General features: G+C 45.4%; 1 protein-coding gene across 2 annotated transcripts in view; it reads right to left on the bottom strand.

Moving 5' to 3' along the window:
* Positions 1–18,134, bottom strand: part of SORBS1 (sorbin and SH3 domain containing 1) — a 200,713-nt gene that overhangs the window by 123,850 nt on the left and 58,729 nt on the right. The window lies entirely within an intron of this gene.

Below are 18,134 nucleotides of genomic sequence, written 5' to 3'. Positions count from 1 at the left end.
GGCAAGCTCAGCCTCGGTGCGATGGTGGCTGGAGGGTGACTGAATGTCGTCATTTTCAAATAACCGGCATCTACTATGCATGCCACCCGTTCCAGCTCTACGGGACAGGGATCACACCAGCTGTCAGGCAAATATTTCTACAGTCGTCAACAGTGGTTCAGTAGGAAGAGGGCTGTGTGTTTTGTTTTCTCCCTAGCAATGGGAAATTTGCGGTGGGTTGCTGTTGTTTTTCCCCCTGGGTGAATTTTCTGCAGAAACTAGAGCTTGTGTGGTTCCAGCATCAGACCAGAGCCTGGGTGATTTCAAATCTCCACTCAGCCCACTGGGTCTACTTGGGCCAGTCACCATCTCCTGGCCTAACCTACCTCTCACGATTGTTGTGAGGATTCAATGGAGGTGGGGAACTTGTACACATCGAACTCCGTGGGGGAAAGTTGGGACATAAAAGTAACATTAACTAAATGAACAGGGAATGGAAACGACTGGAGCCTTTAGCTCACTGTCTCTTTCTGCAGAACTGAAATTGCAAATATCTTTATAGGGGGCGAGGAGAGAATTGACAGCAACCACGGCAGGGCCACGGTAATCCAAGAAGAATCAGGACCGCCCGGACCAGAAGAAAATTCCTTGCATGGGCATAACTTCCACATAGGGAACTTATGCTCCTGTACTCAAAATATTCTGTGGGGTTTGACACATGGCAAAATATTTCTGCTTCACCGCATGCTCACAGGGAAGAATCAGCTACTAGTCATAGCTTGCCTCTGTGTACATTGGGAGGCACATATACCAAACATGACAAAAATGCAGGCCAAATTTTCACGCTGCCTTATGCAGAAGTGACTTGGTTCTCATGTAATGTGACTCTCGGCATAAGCCTCAACAAGCTTTGACCACACTAAGCCTCTGCTCTCTTAACCCACTGTAATCTAAGCCACTTTTTAAGGCCTACAACACAATCCTCTTAGACGCCGGGGGGAGTTGCAGTACTAGCCTAAGCTGCTCAGCACCCACAAGGGCCAGCCTTGACATACCTGACTGGTGTGTCTCAAACTTAGGTCCCTAGCTGTTTTTGGACTACAACTCCCATCATCCCTAGCTAGCAGGGCTGGTGGTCAGGGAGGATGGGAGTTGTAGTCCAACAACAGCTGGGGACCCAAGTTTGAGAAACACTGTTAGACCTAATGATGTCTTGACCTTAGAACTTGCTCCTGACTTGTTGACTGATTTGATAAGACAAAAACCAAAAAATAGAATCCAGAAACAATGGAAATGTCTAAATGATTATTTATGTAGACAAGAATTAAATGTAAGGTACTGGTTGTGTTTAGAATAGATTTATGAAAGATTTAGAAAACTTATTGATTAGAATATTTGTGTGAGATTGTATGGGGAGAATGCGGAATAACAGATACAGTCTTGCTTAAAATGCATATAGGAAGTGCAGTGTAAGCGATGGAAGTCAATGAAAATGTATTATTATTTTCATATTGAGATATTTGTAGAATAAACTTGGAAGAAATTCTTCCAACTTTTTTCCTTCTTTTTTCTTTTCTTCTCTTTTGTTCCTTTTTTCATATAAATGTGCTTATCTGAAAGATTATGTATGTTTGTATGTATGTATGTATGTATGTATGTATTTGCAATATTTTGCTTATATTTTGTAACAATTATGTTAAATAAAGAAAAAAGAAAAAATTACAAATAGAACTTGCTCCTCCATCCAAGCAACTTGTCCCTCACGGTGGGGATCTTCTGCCCAGGTTCTGTTTCCTTGGACCTTGACTCATGCCTGGTTGTGACTACAGTGGTGCTTCAGGTTACATACGCTTCAGGTTACAGACTCCGCTAACCCATAAATAGTGCTTCAGGTTAAGAACTTTGCTTCAGGATGAGAACAGAAATCGTGCTCCAGCAGCACGGCAGGCCCCATTAGCTAAAGTGGTGCTTCAGGTTAAGAACAGTTTCAGGTTAAGTACGGACCTCAGGAACGAATTAAGTACTTAACCCGAGGTACCACTGTATTTGGTTACGTTCCAGGTAAGTTAGGGCTTCTAAGGCGACACGTTTAAAGGTGTTCAGAACACCTCTGGAGCTCGTAAGAAGAATCAGCAAGAATTAGATCAGATACTTACTTCTTCTGCCCTTTCCAAATGATCTTTCCTCATCAATAAATGACATATGATGATGCCCAGAGCAACAACTCTGTGGAGGCACTTGTTCCCTGCAAGTCCAACCTGGTAGTGCCCTGACACTTGAGAACAGCCGTCAGCTGGACAAACTGGGTGGCCTGGCGCTTATTAGGGGTTTGTAAACAGGCCTGAGACAACTTGTCTTCACGTAGTATAAATGAGGCCTATTAGGATGCCACGAAAGTATGTGCTGTACCCTATGCAAAAATAACAGCAAGAAGACTCCAGAGTGACCCGGGGAGAGATTTAGAAGGGGCAGGCGGAGAGGCAGTAGGAAAAGTCCAACTGCAAAGAGGTCTGCATTCCAGCAAGGCTGTCCTTAAGACCTGCTGGTTCCCAAAGCTAGGAAGGCACAAACAAGGCTTCTAAAGGACTTCCCAGGTGGAAATGCCAACTAGCGATGGAGGAAGCCTCTTGGGCACCTGGGGACGCAGCACCCATGACAGCCCATCCCACCTGCTGCCTCCCCCCCCTCCAGCTGTAGGGTGACTGAGGCTCCACCATAGTTGTCAACCGTCCCTTATTTGGTGGGAAACTCCCTTATCCCAGCGCCATTTCCCGCTGCTGTCCCGGATTGATGATGTCCCTTAAATTTCCCAGGTTTCAAAGGAAGCAGCTCCTCTCCCTCCCTGCCAGGGAGGAGGGAGGCTCCTCAACTGCATTGCTTGGCTGCGTTGCTCACCCAATAAGGAGTCTGAGAACGACTGAGGGGTGGAGCTTGCATGCCTTGTGCTGATCAAATCAGCTGCATTGCCTGGGGACTTGCCTTTGCTCAGGGCTTCCCAGCAGAGAGGTGACGGTGTTTTTCCTTGCTGCATCCCCTTTGCCGGGTTGCTGCGCTGTGGGAACCACCGCTTGAGGCTTCGTTTGGCTGGCTGGTTGACTAAAATCCCTTATTTCGGCTGCTGATCCCTTATTTTTGAGGCGGCTGGTCCCTTATTTTCAAATCTGTAAGTTGACAGCTATGGGCCCCACAGTGCACTATGTCCCTATCGGTGTGGCGGCGATCTGCCCAGGGGGGATTTTGTCAAACCCCACCCTTCAGGGATGGCACCCGGGGCGAGCCGCAACCCCCGCACCCGCTTTCTCCGCCACTGATGCCAACCTCAGGGTGAAGATATATGGGCTTGCTCACTCAAGTCTCCTAACAAAGTTGAGAGAGAGATAAGATGTATCGTGGTTAAGGCTCCCTTGAAATGCAGGGCTTGTTGTTGTTGTTTTATAGGCAAGCTGGTGGAAACGGAAGCCGATACTTTGCAGGCAACAGGGAAATAATTAAAGACTGAGCTGCCAATTGCTCCGTTGCCAGAAGCAAGCCTTGTTTGCCAGGACTCACAAGATTTAGTGCACGAAGCCAACTTTTCTAGGGCTAGTCCCGGGTTGCAATCCTAAACACACCAACTGGGGAGTACATTTCCTGCTGACACCTTATACAGTGGTACCTCAGGTTACATACGCTTCAGGTTACATACGCTTCAGCTTACAGACTCCGCTAACCCATAAATATTACCTCAGGTTAAGAACTTTGCTTCAGGATGAGAACAGAAATCTTGCTCCGGCGGCGCAGCGGCAGTGGGAGGCCCCATTAGCTAAAGTGGTGCTTTAGGTTAAGAACAGTTTCAGGTTAAGAACAGACCTCCAGAATGAATTAAGTTCTTAACCTGAGGTACCACTGTGTCATTTTTATTCTTCCATCTGGTGACAGCCAGGCTAGGGGAGAAAAATATGAGGGGTGATGCTGCCTAAGATAAAGTAGGGGGGCTAGACTTGGCTTCCGTTGACCGCAGGTCCTTTTAACTGATTCCATCATTTTATATGAAACAGGACAGAGAGAGATGGGGTGGGGAAGCAGATGTGGTTCTTTCAGTCATGTCTAGTGGTTTAGTCAGAAGCCTGGGGGGGGGGGTCTACTGAATTACTGAATACGGATTAAGGTCCATATAGTAAAAGCTATGGTTTTCCCAGTAGTGATGTATGGAAGTGAGAGATGGACCATAAAGAAGGCTGATCGCCGAAGAACTGATGCTTTTGAATTATGGTGCTGGAGGAGACAATTGAGAGTCCCATGGAGTGCAAGAAGATCAAACCTCTCCATTCTGAAGGAAATCAGCCCTGCGTGCTCACTGGAAGGACAGATCCTGAAACTGAGGCTCCAATACTTTGGCCACCTCATGAGAAGAGAAGACTCCCTGGAAAAGACCCGGATGTTGGGAAAGATGGAGGGCACAAGGAGAAGGGGACAACAGAGGACAAGATGGTTGGACAGTGTTCTCGAAGCTACCAGCATGAGTTTGACCAAACTGCGGGAGGCAGTGGAAGACAGGAGTGCCTGGCGTGCTCTGGTCCATGGGGGTCACGAAGAGTCGGACACAACTAAATGACTAAACAACAACAACAACAACTGAATTACTGAAACTTCTGGAGCTTCCCTGACTTCTGAGTGACTTAACTGGGGAAGTGAACAGGCTTCTGACAGCTGGAGTTCTTCCTTCTCAACATGGCCCCATGCCCGCTACGCATCTTGCTGTTTCCTGGTCAGGAACAATGCCTGAACGTGGCTTAGGTCTTCCAGAGCTCCGACGTGCTTCTTGGTCCTCTGGCTGGCCTTGCCTCTGGATTGCCCCAAAGCTCCTGGTGTCCTGGTAACTTCAGACACTGACTGTGATACACATGTTAATTCTTCATATCCTGCTCTGGCCAAACCGGTTTTGCACAGTTGTTTTGTTTTGAATGCAGCAATTCAAGCTGTGCACAGGAAACGCAAAATCTACTCCCCACAAGTACCGTTGTGCATTTTCGGTGCAACAATCCTATTGGATAGTGATTATGTCCAGTGGGTGCCTTGGACATTCTACGGAAAGGCAGGGACTACATTTAAAATAAGAAATAATAATAATACATGCAAACTGTTATGTACTGAAGTTCTTACCCTGGGCCAGCAGGGGGATACTGTAGATAGTTATGCAAATAAGGGATAGAAAGTGACGTTCAGTGATTAGAAAATTGTTACAGTTACATTGTACTGGAGCTCTATATAAGCAGGCTGACTGAACCCTTCAGTTCAGTTCTGTCCTGGCCTGTGAATAAACAAGAGCTGTTTGAAGAATCGCTGTGTCGTCTGATATGTTCACCCAAAACTTAACACAAGCAAATACAGTGGTACCTCAGGTTAAGAACTTAATTCTGGAGGTCCATTCTTAACCTGAAACTGTTCTTAACCTGAGGTACCACTTTAGCTAATGGGGCCTCCTGCCGCTGCTGCCGCACCGCCGGAGCACAATTTCTGTTCTCATCCTGAAGCAAAGTTCTTAACCCAAGGTACTATTTCTGGGTTAGTGGAGTCTGTAACCTGAAGCGTCTGTAACCCGAGGTACCACTGTACATTTACAGAGCCTGGGAGTTTCAAAAACTGATAGCAGCACCACTGCAAATGTCCTGGAATCAGTGTTTGGAACTGCCATTGTTCTAGGCACATTTTGCAACAGGGAATTTCATTAGCATGAGCAGTTTCTGAGCTCTGGGAGCAGTACTGCATCTAAAATTTCAGATTAAAGCTGTAGAGTGGAAGGAAAGGAGGACCTTTTTTCTGCCTCCCCACTTCCAGGTACTCTCTGAAGACTGGAGAAGAGACCCTCTTAAGAATATTAGGGGGGTGGGCAAGGGAAGGACTAGACCATGTGAAAAATGAACATAATATTTTAACTGCAGCTCATTTTCAGCTTCGTATTACTGGTATAAAAAATCGCACCTAGACTTTCTGTTTTAGCGCCCATAACCTAAGTTTAAGGTGTCGATTAATTCCTAGCTTTCTTATCTCAGTTTCTAACACTGCCTGGAATGCTATGGAAGCAAAATTGGAAGGCGGGGAGAGCATAGCTGTCAACTTACAGATTTGAAAATAAGGGACCAGCAGCCTCGAAAATAAGGGATCAGCAGCCAAAATAAGGGATTTTCCAAGCACAGGTAGCTTCAACTTCTGAGCCCCTCCGAGCCAAAGGCAGAAAGCACAGCCAGCAGCCAAATGAAGCCTCAAGCGGTGGTTCCCACAGCGCAGCAACCCGGCAAAGGGGATGCAGCAAGGAAACCACCATCACCTCTCTGCTGGGAAGCGCTGAGCAAAGGCGAGTCCCCAGGCAACGCGGCCGATTTGATCGGCACAAGGCATGCAAGCTCCACCCCCCAGTCGTTCTTAGACTCCTTTTTGGGTGAGCAACACAGCCAAGCAACACAGTTGGAGCCTCCCTCCTCCCTAGCCGGCAGGGGGGGCGGAGAGGAGTTGCTTCCTTCGAAACCCGGGAAATTTAAGGGACATCATCAATAAGGGACAGCAGCGGGACACGGCACTGGGATAAGGAACTTTCCCGCCAAATAAGGGATGGTTGACAGCTATGGGGGAGAGGGGAGCGCATGTGGAAGAGATCAGTCTGCCCTTCTTTTCCAATAGATCCTGTCTAAACATCTCCCTCCCATAAGGGCTAAGACTCTAAAAAGAAACAGGGCCAGCCCAAGACATTTCAGCAGCCGAGGCAAACCACAAAGTGGTGTCCCTCCACCAAGGAGGAAAGGGCAAGTGAAGATCTACATCCGGAACAAGGCGGGTGGGGAGGGGGGAGAGAGTCAAACTTGCCTGAATCAAACACTGTCACGGCCCCCACCATTTCCTTCCTAGGGGTTGGAGGAGACCAGCAGCACCTATTCACTGATAGACTGCTGTAGAGGTGGCATAGAGAGGCAGGTCTAGCCAGTGTTCGAAATTAACAAGTCGCCAGGCGCATTTTGCACCCGGCTCTCGACCACTTGCGACCAAGTGAAGATATCTGGGTGCCAGGATGGCACCAGAGATCTCCACCATCTGGAGGTGTGTGCCTGGAGATCACTAGATCGGGACAGTTTTCACACACTAATACCCCATCCTGTAGAATTCTATCAGTTTTCGCTCCATAAGACGCACTTTTTTCTTCCCCAAAAGTAAGGGGAAATGTCTGTGCGTCTTATGGAGCGAATGCGTGGTCCCTGGAGCCGAATTGCCCAGGGGTGAAAAGCAAGTCATGCTTCTTCTTTTTTTGAAAGAGGGAAGGGGGTGTTGAAACAAAGCCGCTGAGCAACTGATCAGCAAGCGATCAAGAGGGGAGATAAGGGACTCTAGCGATAAAGGAGGCTGCCTGGGAAGGGGGAGGTAAAGACAGCAAACTTGCAAGGAGAGGAGACAGGAAGATTAAAGCAATGAGGAGAGAAATTAGAAGAAAAGGAGGAGCAAAAAACTGCTCCAGCTAAGGAAAAGACACGAAGGCAAACAAGAGGGAAGGGAGTGTTGAAAGGAAGCAGCTGATTGGCAAGCAATCGGGGAGGGAGATAAGGGATGCTAGCGATAAAGGAGGCTCCCTGGGAGGGGGAAGGTAAAAGCCCATGGATCCTCAGGATTTTTGCATTGGGTCACCCCAAATTCACCATCAGATCACATAGAGTGTCCATAGCACCTGCACCATCAGATCACATAGCACAGCCTGCACCAAAAAAACACACCCACTCACTGTTACAAAGCACAGATCCACATGGATCCTCAGGATTTTTGCATTGGGCTACCTCAAACTCACTGTGAAATCACATATCTGCGGCCACAGCATGAACCACAAAAACCATACATCCACTGTTTCATTCAGAATATATTTTTTTCTTGTTTTCCTCCTCTAAAAACTAGGTCCGTCTTATGGTCAGGTGCGTCTTATGGAGCGAAAAATACGGTATATTTTGTCTGCACCATTGGAATGAATTTCAGGGACCAAAATGCTTTTTCTGTGAAGCCTGAGCAGAAGCAATGAACGACGTTCTAGCTAATTGTTGTCGCTTGTTGCAGAGGATGACCTGAATAACTTCAGGCCTCACTCCAGCTATTTCCCTCTCACTCACAACTCCACAGCAGAGCCAAGTAGCTTCCCTCTGTGCTTTCTCCAGGAACTGAACAGAGGAGAGGGAGGTGCTGGGTTTTCAGAGGGGGTGAGTTTTAATTAAAAGTTAGGTACAGTACATTCGTTTTCAGTTGCTTCCTGCGTGTCCAGTAATTACGTTTTGTCAGTTGATGCACTTACGAGTGGATTCACATGACAACTTTTTCCAGAACATAAAATTCTATTCAGAGACGAGAAGGAACACTGGGGTCTTTGTTGCATTAACAAGTAACCAGAGATTATTTTCTTGCATTCGCCCCTCGTTCGCATACAATAGCGGCTCCCAAACTTTCAGTTGTTTGTTGCTTTCCCTGACGCAGTAGTCCTCAGAACCAAAGCATCCCTATGAAAAGACACTGCTACACTCGAGTAAACAGTGAAATAACTGCCCCTTCGAGATGTAGGGATAGGATCAGTGACTTGGCTAATAGTCGCCAATCATATGGGTGGATAAAACCCATATGATTTATTTATTTTTTAAATGGATTTTTAAAATTTAAATTGGATTTTTTTTAAAAAAAATTAAATTGGATTTTTAAAATAAAATGCTTTTGGAGGAAAAATCTTTCTAAAGATAGTTTTCTATTTAAGTTACATTATAGTCCGAAGGCTATTCATCAGGAAATAAGGATTTGTTTTAAGTTTTTCATGTGTGCTAAAACTCAGTCTTTTCTAAAAAAAAATTGTTTAACCACATCAGTTAACCACAACATGGATACATACGCTATAATGTTATTGTTTTAGTTCCATAAATTGTTGAAATTGTTATTAAGGAAATGATTATTTTTCTCCTTCCAATAAAGTACAGTACAGCAGAAAAGTTGTCCAAAAATAAAATGTTAACTTATTAAACCTCACAATAATTTCATGATTGTCTATGTATTTCTATTACTAATCAAATCAGTAATTTTTGATATAACTGTAAAAACTACTCTGAAAGTTTATTATTCCAAAAATGAAACCTTCACCTGGTTGTAAATATTAAGATTATACCAGCAAGAATGAGCCTTTCTGAAAAAATAAAATGATTTAAATCAATTCTTACTGACTAGTGATTTAAATCATGATTTAAATTGATTTGATCTAACAATCTTTGGAACTAACATTCATTTGTATACGGTAATAAACTTAACACACTACAGACACACTCTCACAAATGCTTAAGCTATGGTGAATGGGTTGCATTAATTCTTAGCCATCGACAAATACCTTCCCCCAAGAGATATAAACGGGGCACCTGCATCATAAATTCAAAGGCATCCTAAACTATTGTTTTACTGTACTGTACAAGGAATAGAGAATCCTTAATAACAGTGTCAGGGGGCATAAAAGCCTTGCCTCCAGCCATTTGTTAACAGTAATGGTAATAAAAATAATATTTGTTGCTTTATACAACAACAATCTCAAAGCTCGCAAACATATAAAATCAACGAAAAGCCGGAAAATGTAAAAACAATGCACAGTGAAAGATTCCTTAAATGCTTGTCCAATGCAATAAAAAATGCATCACTTTGCAAACAAATGGAGAAGCACCCTTAAGCATGTGCAGAGGATTTTTCCATGCAACACAGAAAGCACCCCCCCACACACCTGGTATGAGGTATTGAGGTTCTAGGTTAGAGGATACAACCCGGGCATTTCTCATTTTAGTAATTAAAGCACTAAGCATTAGCTACTGCCACCCTATCCAACACAATTTTGAATCAATATTTGTTTGGGGAAGAAAGTGTACGTCACCAAAACTCAGCCAAAGGCTCTTTTGTATGCATATGAGCAAATCGCTTTTCCTTGTATGCCCAAATGTAGATTAACTGCACAAACCGCAAAAGCAGGCTTTGCCATTTTTCATCTCGAGGCGTGAGACAGAGGCTAACTTTGCTAGAATTTTAAAGCTAAGGAATCGCAATTTACAGTGGTACCTCGGGTTAAGTACTTAATTCGTTCCGGAGGTCCGTTCTTAACCTGAAACCTGAAGCACCACTTTAGCTAATGGGGCCTCCTGCTGCTGCCGTGCCACTGGAGCACGATTTCTGTTCTCATCCTGAAGCAAAGTTCTTAACCTGAAGCACTATTTCTGGGTTAGCAGAGTCTGTAACCTGAAGCGTATGTAACCTGAGGTACCACTGTATAGGGTTGGCTTTTGCACTCTGAAATAAGGTCTGGCTGGATCATATGCCACAATGAACAGCAGTCATACCCACTGAGAAACAATGGAGGAATAAGACCAGGAACACAAGTTTCTCAGAGGGCAGGTGTCTCCCCAGGCCTTGCCACCCCTCAGTCACCAGAAATGCCTGTTCCCTGATGCTAGTTATGCTTACAGTGGTACCTTGATTCTCAAACGCCTTGATACTCAAACAACTTGGAACCCAAACACTGTAAGTGTTCCAGTTTGTGAACTTTTTTCAGAAGCCGAACGGGCTCCGTTTTGAGTGCTACACTTCCAATTTGAGCGCCACACAAACGTTGAGGTCTGTCTGTTTTTGCTATTTTGTGGCTTTTTTGTGACTGTGTGGAACCCAGTTCAGCTACTGATTGTGTGACTGCAGCACATTGTTTACTGCTTTCCTTTTATGGATCAATGGTCTCGTTAGATAGTAAAATCCATGTTAAATTGCTGTTTTAAGGGTTGTTTTCAAAAGTCCAGAACGGATTAATCCGTTTTGCATTACTTTCTATAGGAAACCACGCCTTGGTTTTGGAACGCTTTGCTTTTGGAACGGACTTCCGGAATGGATTAAGTTTGAGAACCAAGGTACCACTGTACTTGTTAATTGACCACCCTGAAAAATTCCTGTGGGCGCCCATAACACAGTCCAGTTTTAAGCTCCACACCCCCTGCTCCTGGTTACTGTCTCGTGCCGGTGCCTGAGTACAGAAAACACAAGCTCCCTTTCACCCAACCTATGATGTTTGCTAGGCACAAACTCCAGGTTTCAAGGCACCCTCTCTGTCTCTCCACCTCCATTTGCCATCACCCCTTTCTCCCAGCCCAGTATCAAGTACAAAAAAAGCCAGTTCCTCTTGCTCCCAGTGCTGACACAGAACTGTGTTCAGTGACAAATCCTCCTGTCTCTCAATTTTATGGGCCCTATAAAACCTGTCCCATCTCCCCCCTTGATTTCCATGCCTTCCGCTGCCGTCCTTGATAGATGATGGGGCCAAGCATCATCGCTTCTTCCCTCCTGAATCCTGACCCAAGGCAAACTGCAAATGCGTTGTGTTAAGTTTCATTCACTGCTGCTGTTCCGCCAAGTGCCGAGCACAGCTTCCTGTTCCTGACCCAAGTTAATGTCATACTTCACCTGCAAAAAGACCCTCCTTATTTCTGCTGCCGCTCTGCTAAGCGCTGGGCACAACAGCTCTCTCCTGACCCAAAGTAAATATAGGCAATGCAAACACAGATTTGGACTGCAAACAGACTTGTTCTGCTGCAACAGTACAGCCTCTCCTTTTGCAGCCAGCGCAAATACATGCATTGCAAACAGTCTTGTTCCCCTCCGGCTTTTGGATGAACAGATCCTGTGGATAATTAGACAAACAACCATCTAACTCACCAGAGGTAAAAGTTGCAAAGGGAGGGCTGCCCTACAATTAAGGCAGCCACCTATAATACAGGATTGTCCCTTACTTCAGTGCAAATTGCTACTGATTCAATACAGGACGCAGTTTGTCCTGTATTTCCTCTGCTGTGACTCGACCTTTCAAAATCTGAACTCTCGCTCGTTTCTTTCACTTTCCAATCTCTCCCCTTCTCCTGCGTTTTGTGTCCATTTAGAGCGTAAGCCTGCAGGCAAGAATCTGTCTTGATTCGCACCATCCGCTCCCAGTGCGAATATTGCCTTGACCTACCAACGCCTCCCCTTTTGTTTTCCACACGTTTCAAAATAACACATCTCTGTGGGCAAGAGAGAAAATTTAGGACATTTGCAGGGTGTGGGCAAGGCACACCCAGGGCTGCTAAAAATTACCCAAGTTTTTAAGAATTTCAAGGGCAGGGGAACTGGGTGTGTAACAAGTACCGTATTTTTTGCTCTATAAGACTCACTTTTTCCCCTCCTGAAAAGTAAGGGGAAATGTGTGTGCGTCTTATGGAGCGAATGCGGGCTGCGCAGCTATCCCAGAAGCCAGAACAGCAAGAGGGATTGCTGCTTTTGCTGCGGAGCGATCCCTCTTGCTGTTCTGGCTTCTGGGATTCAGAATATTTTTTTTTCTTGTTTTCCTTCTCCAAAAACTAGGTGCGTCTTGTGGTCTGGTGTGTCTTATAGAGCGAAAAATACGGTAAGCAGCAGTGTATTCTCCCAGCCATGGCTAGGGGAGTTCAGTGACAGAGCATTTGGAGAGCTGCAAATTTAATTCCAACTCTGCAGTGCTATGATTCTATGATTCTAATCCCTGGCAAGGACTGTGCATGAACCCCATCAGAAACCTTGGAGAGCCATGGCCAGTGGAAGCTTGTCCACTCTTCACTTGTGCCTAGAAAGCTCCAAGAGGTTTTCCATGCGCTCCATGCTTTCTGGGCAACGGATCTGAGTGGTTTTCCATTTGCCCTGCCCCTTCCCCCCAGGAAAACCCATTCTTTACTGCCGAACTGGAGCAAACACCCATCCGCAGAAAACTCGACTGATGTCTGCTCCAATTCAGTGGTAAAGAGCAGGTTTTCCCAAGAAAAGGGAAAACCTTTCGGACAAGCGAAAGTGTCGATGCACCCAAAGTATCTCTCAGGTGCAGTGTTGAATTTACGTATAAGCTAAACAAGCTATAGCTTACGGCCCCACTCTCATGGGGGCCCCAAAAAAGTTTAAAGGGGGGGGACTGGATGTACATTTCCAAAATATAAGATAAAAAACAAATAAAATAAAACCGACATACAGCAACAGTGTTTTGTGTTGTGTAGGCTCCTGTGATGTAAGTCATGGGCCCCGCCTGCTAGCCTGCTCCCTAAAATATGACTGGTTTGATCATTTCTATATACAGGGTGCCTACATTCTGCATGAGGGACGCGGGTGGCACTGTGGGTTAAACTACAGAGCTTAGGACTTGCCGATCAGAAGGTCGGCAGTTCGAATCCCCGCAACGGGGTGAGCTCCCATTGCTCGGTCCCAGCTCCTGCCCACCTAGCAGTTCGAAAGCACGTCAAAGTGCAAGTAGATAAATAGGTACCACTCCGGCGGGAAGGTAAACGGCGTTTCCGTGCGCTGCTCTGGTTCGCCAGAAGCGGCTTAGTCATGCTGGCCACATGACCCGGAAGCTGTACGCCGGCTCCCTCGGCCAGTAAAGCGAGATGAGCGCCGCAACCCCAGAGTGGGTCACAACTGGACCTAATGGTCAGGGGCCCCTTTACTTTACATTCTGCATGTGCAAATGGCTTGAGATACCTATTAGGTCCATAAATTACCATATAGCATATACTCAACACAAAAAACAGCAACAATTTGTTGTTGACAAAGGACAGCTGGACATATAAAGGGCTCCATTACCTTCAGTGCTTAGGGCCTCATCAAACCTAAATCCGGCCCTGCTCAGGTGCACTGTGTGGGAAGACGGCTGATCCCACTGCCCTATTGGGGACACCCCAACACTGCACCTGAAAAGGTGTTGCATCGTGCCATAGGGTCCTTTCTCAGAGGCAAGATCACGGCCAGAGACCCAGAGAAACTCCACTGCCACGTAGAGCATAAACTGTTCAAAGAAGAAAGCACCCTCTGCTGGTTAATTTTACACAGGCAGGGCAAGAAGAGTTAGGCATTTTTGCAGCCCACCACCAAAGGCGCTTCCCTAACATCTGCAGAAATCAATAACGGGCATGTTTGCAGGACGATGAGCTAAAACATAGTGTCCTGGCTTGCACGAACAGAAGCACTTTTTGACAAGGCAAAGCCATCACTGGATTCAACACACTGCATTCAGAGTTCCTTCTTCTAGGTCAGTGTTCCCCAACCTTGGGTATCCAGCTGTTTTCGGACTATAATTCCCATCATCCCTGACCGCTGGTCTTGGTAGTGAGGGATGATGGGAGTTGTAGTCCAAAAACAGCTGGAGGCCCAAGGTTGGGGAACACTGTTCTACATCTATCTATCTATATCTATATCTATATCTATATCTATATCTATATCTATATCTATATCTATATCTATATCTATCTATATCTATCTATCTATCTATCTATCTATCTATCTATCATCTCTATCATCTATCTATCTATCTATCTATCTATCTATCTAATCTTTATTAAATTTTCTGTTTTCTACTTTAGAATATTCATTTAAACAATCCTAAAATGTCAATGACTTCCCTTCTTCTCTTTCCATGGTTCATTTTGCATATCATAAATCCCTGCAGATTTTACGTAAACTAAACCATTCAGTATCCCATTAATGCATCCATCAAAACTTGTTTACACTGTTGAATTTATCTGAATGCTGCCAATGTTTTCAAGTGTACACAATTACCCCCACCTGCATATATTCAATAAACATTTTCCAATCTTCTTTAAACGTATGTTCTTCTTGTTCCCTTATTCTATACGTTAGGTCCACAAGCTGCGCATATTCCATCAGTTTCAGTTGCCATTCTTCTTTAGTTGGGACCTTGCTCTTTTTCCATTTTGGGGCTAACAAAACACAGGCCGCAGTGGCGGCATACATAAATAGTCTTTTCTGACACCTGGGAATTTCCCTCTGAATGATCCCCAACAAAAAGGACTCTGGTTTTTGGGGGAAAGTGCTTCTAAACATGTTTTTCAATTTATTGCGGATTATTTCCCAATACTCTTTTACCCTTTTACAGGTCCACCACATAAGAAAGAACATTCCCTCAACCTCTTTGCATCTCCAGCACTTATCTGATTTAGTCTTATACATTTTAGCAAGCCTGCTCAGAGTTTAATACCATTTTCAAGTAGTTCTCTTTCGAAGAATAACATGCTGTAAACTTTCAGATCGCTCTTCCAAAGCTTTTCCCAGAGATTAAAGAAGTCCAGCATTTTCTAGTCTCCATGGCCTTTGTGATGTCCCTGGGGAGCCCACAAGCAACAGACTAAACTACACTTCGGTCAGAGAGGCGGCCTCAGAAATCAGCACGGAATCATTTCAAAACGTCCGGGGCTGCTTCTAGTTTCGCCTCTCATTATCCGTCACACAATTCTTAAAAGCACAAGATGTGCTTACCAAAGAAACAGCAATGGACGAGCTCCCTTCTTCCGGCTATATTTCCTGTTTGAACATTCACGGCCGAAGAATGAAAATCAAGAAAAATAAAAGCAAAAAGCATTGTGCTTTCCTAACTTGGTGCTGAGGGTCTGTGATCAATAAAAATGGAGCTACAGGACACAGAATGGTAATAAAGCAACGTGAAGCATCAAGGTCTAGAGTAGTACAGTAACTTTGACTAACGGGTTCCTGTCCAGCTCTAACATTTATTGCAAAGCACTATTTGCTCCCATGCAGCCATCCATCAAATTTCTCACAGTTGCATGTCAAGCAGGTCAGTAATGGCTCCCTTCTATTCCCACGCCCGCTGTCAGAGAATAAGATGCAAACAGTTGTTAGCAGAAGCAAGGGTTCCTTCCTGAATATTTCAGGACCATTTTTGTGTATGTGGTTTTCCACACACACACACACACACACACACACACAGCAAAAATTGTGGAAACCTTTTGGAGAAAGTGTATTTCCGAGATTTGATGGCTCATAATGCGGGCGGTGCTGTGGTCTGAACCACTGAGCCTAGGAAGGTCGGCAGTTCGAATCCCTGCAACGGAGTGAGCTCCCGTTGCTCAGTCCCAGCTCCTGCCAACCTAGTGGTTTGAAAGCATACCAGTGCAAGTAGATAAATAGGTACCGCTCCAGTGGGAAGGTAAACGGCATTTCCGTGCACTGCTCTGGTTTCGCCAGAGTCTTAGTCATGCTGGCCACATGACCCGGAAAAACTGTCTGCGGACAAACGTCAGCTCCCTCAGCCAGTAAAGTGAGATGAGCGCCGCAACCCCAGAGTCATTCATGACTGGACTTAACTGTCAGGGGTCCTTTACCTTTACCTTTTAAACACCTGATTGACTTTCTAAACACTCATGCTCATTGGCTACATTCAAATGATACTGCATATCAACCTAAGCAAGCTGTGCTTCATTTTTTCTGGCGATTTGGCTATAGCTTTTGATAGAATACAGATAGTTGAACAAACTTTGTTGTATTACATTCTTCATTAAATTATCTTTCCACAGATATATAATTTTATGGTATTACTCCCCTACCCCCAAAAAACGGTGTTATGAGCCGTCAAACCTCAGAAACACACTTTTCCCTAAAGGTTTCCACAATTTTGGCCACTGGTGTATACAAGACCAGAGTGAGTAATGTCCTTTAGTGTACGGTTAGAGGTGGCTGCACCATGAGGCAAGACGCAGCAGAATTTTAATGCAGCAGAAGGAGAACAGAAACGGCACTGGCAGAACAGCATAAACCAATATCAGAGATGAAACATGTATTTGAATGCCTAAGAAATGTGTTAACCAGAAACCAAAGTGGCAACAAATTAGGTGCCAGGTGAGACACCCCACCCAACCCCCGGAAGATTATTCCATAACTGGGGCACCATGAATGAGGAGATCAATCTCCGACTGCCACTAAAGATAGTGTAAGGATGCTGCTCACACAGAAAAATAGAGTGTTTCCACCTTCAAAAGGGACGCGGGTGATGCTGTGGGTTAAACCACAGAGCCTAGGACTTGCCGATCAGAAGGTTGGCGGTTTGATTCCCCGCGACGGGGTGAGCTCCCGTTGCTCGGTCCCTGCTCCTGCCAACCTAGCAGTTCGAAAGCACACCAGTGCAAGTAGATAAATAGGTACCACGGCAATGGGAAGGTAAACGGCGTTTCCGTGCGCTGCTCTGGTTTGCCAGAAGCGGCTTAGTCATGCTGGCCACATGACCCGGAAGCTGTACGCCGGCTCCCTCGGCCAAGAAAGCGAAATGAGCGCCACAACCCCAGAGTCAGTCACGACTGGGCCTAATGGTCAGGGGTCCCTTTACCTTTACCTTTACCTATCTTCAAATATCTCAAGGCTGTCACATGGAAGAGGAAACAAGCTTGTTTTCTCCTGCTCCGGAGGGTAGGGCCTGAACCAATGGCTTCAACTTACAAGAAAGGAGATTCTGACAAAACACCAAGAAGAACTTTCTGACAGTAAGAGCAGTTCGACAGTGGAAAGAAGTCCCTCAGAAGTTAGTGGACTCTCTCCTTCCTTGGAGTAATTGTTATTAATAATAATAATTTATTATTTATACCCTGCCCATCTGGCTGGGCTTCCCCAGCTACTCTGGGCAGCTTCCAATAAAATATTAAAATACAGTAATGCATCAGACATTAAGAGCTTTCCTAAACAGGGCTGCCTTCAGATGTCTTCTAAAAGTCTGGTAGTTGTTGCTCTCATTGACATCTGGTGAGAGGGCATTCCACAGGGCGGGTGCCACTACCGAGAAGGCCCTCTGCCTGGTTCCCTGTAACTTGGCTTCTCGCAGTGAGGGAACCACCAGAAGGCCCTCGGCGCTGGACCTCAGTGTCCGGGTAGAACGATGGGGGTGGAGACGCTCCTTCAGGAGGTTTTGAAGGAGAGGTTGGGTGGCCATCTGTCATGGATGCTTTAGCTGAGATTCCTGCATTGCAGGGGGTTGGACTCTACATTTGTACAATGCTATTATTGTGGATAGGTGTGCAGTAAGATAACTACGTGCCTTCACTTCTGAATACTGAAACATGGATGCCTACATGCGACAAGAAGCTGGTTATCTCTTTCTTTCACGATGAGTGGAGAAGCTGTTAAAGGATTCTTGATGTTCTGTTTCTGAAAAGGTAAAAGTAAAGGACCCCTGACAGTTAAGTCCAGTTGCAAACGACTCTGGGGTTACGGCGCTCATCTTGCTTTACTGGCCAAGGAAGCCGACATGAACAGAGATGAGGGGTAAGATGTTCCTCCTCAGTTCTTCTTCAACTTGAAGC

This window comes from Podarcis raffonei, chromosome 5, assembly GCF_027172205.1.
Source record: "Podarcis raffonei isolate rPodRaf1 chromosome 5, rPodRaf1.pri, whole genome shotgun sequence".
NCBI classification, from domain to species: domain Eukaryota; kingdom Metazoa; phylum Chordata; class Lepidosauria; order Squamata; family Lacertidae; genus Podarcis; species Podarcis raffonei.
Note: the sequence above shows the minus strand (reverse complement) of the source record. Positions and strands in the feature narration are given on the sequence as shown.